A 1701-nucleotide genomic window follows, 5' to 3' on the forward strand; every position below is an offset into this window, starting at 1 on the left:
GATCCATCAAAAGAAATCCAAAATCCAAACTCCATCTAATATGAAAGACAATCCTAACCAGTACCAAACATAACCCTAACTAATACAGTCCTGAAACTGTATGTTCCAAGCATGACATATACCATATGAAGTACTCCTTTCTAATATGTAACTTAACATATAGAAGTAGTAGACAGCTCCTATATTTTGGAGCTTGCTGAAATAATTTATATTTGCAAATCCTAAATCTTTATCCTGTTTACTCTGCCTTGCTCATTCCTTTGCCTGGAAATCACAATAATAGCCCTTGCTCAGGTTTTCCTATTACTCTTTTCATCCCTTGACCGACCTGGTGCTTCCCACATGGCCCTGGATGGCATAGCATGCCCCTTCCTCTTAGAACCTACTAGAAATATCTTTCCTTTCCTTTTTTTTTTTTTTGAGCTCTTAGTTTATTAATACTCTCATGAAAAATGTACACAATCACTACAGATAAAGTCACTGCAGAATCTTTACGCCTTCTGTTGTCCAATCTTCAGCTCACTTCTTTTTGCCAGCACCAATGTTGGCTTTTGTAGTCTCTCTGCATTTCTTCATTCTGCTCTTGGTTCCTTTTGCTGTTTTCTCAACATGCCATGTCTTGCAAGTCTATGTTTGGGTTTGTTATTCTTTGCATAATCCAAAGAATCATAAATCATGCCAAAACTAGCAGTCTTTCCACCACCAAAATGGGTTCTGAATCCAAATACAAAGATGACATCTGGTATGGTCTTGTGCATTTTTGCTGTTTTTCCTGAATGTCTGTTGTCTTTCCAGGGTGAAGAGCATCAGTGACCATCTGTTTCTGCTGAAGTAGTCCATTGATCATGAATTCCTGGTCTGGATAGTTACTGATGATGGTAGCCAAGCTTCAAACAGCAAGGGAGGAAAAAACCTGTCTTTCAAATGGCAACAATTTCCTGGTCTGTTGGCCTCACTGTGATTGAATAATATTTAAACCTATATTTTAAAACAAACATGAAGTTTATATAATTAATGAAAGATATGGTAACATCTCAACTGAATGTTACTTAGAAGTTATATATCTGTGTAGGTGGAGTACAGGGAGAATTGCAATGGTTTGTCCAATACTAGATAAATTAAGTTATTCCCAAGCAAAATGGCAAAATGAGATTCAAAGTCAATGAATTTGATTCATGTTAACTTATCCAGTAAACTGATCATTTAAAAATAAAAAAAGAACTATTTGATTTATTTCCTTTATATAAAAGGGAAATTTAACTGTTTTCTTAGTACTTTTCAGATGTTCCTTCTGTTATAAGAAGTAAAGAGCATGGCATCTAGTTCTGTCTAGAAAAAGGTGCAACTTACAGATCCAACACGATCTCTATCAAAATCCCGCCAGGCTTTCTCTTAGAAAGTGACAAGCCAAAATTTATATGGAAATACAAGGGATTCACAATATCCAAAGCAATCTTAAAAAGAACAAAGCTAGAAGACTTGCATTTCCCTATTTCAAGACTTGGTACAAAGATACGGTGTCCAACGTGGTACTGGCATAGAATAGGTATATAGATCAATGGAATAGAACTGAGAATCTAAAAGTAACCCCTTACATTGTGGTCAGTTGATTCCCTAAAAGATTGCCAAGATAATCCAATGGGAGAAAGAACAGTATTTTAACAAGTGGTGGTGGGACACTGGATACCCACATGCTAAAGA

General features: G+C 36.0%; 1 pseudogene across 1 annotated transcript; it reads right to left on the bottom strand.

Moving 5' to 3' along the window:
• Nucleotides 1–519: 519 nt before the first annotated feature.
• LOC309844124 (small ribosomal subunit protein eS24 pseudogene) lies at nucleotides 520–864 on the bottom strand (annotated as a pseudogene). The gene has a single exon. The product of its transcript is annotated as a small ribosomal subunit protein eS24 pseudogene (transcript).
• Nucleotides 865–1701: the final 837 nt, after the last annotated feature.

The sequence above is a fragment of the Mustela nivalis genome (assembly GCF_964662115.1).
Source record: "Mustela nivalis genome assembly, chromosome: 11".
Taxonomy (NCBI): Eukaryota; Metazoa; Chordata; class Mammalia; order Carnivora; family Mustelidae; genus Mustela; species Mustela nivalis.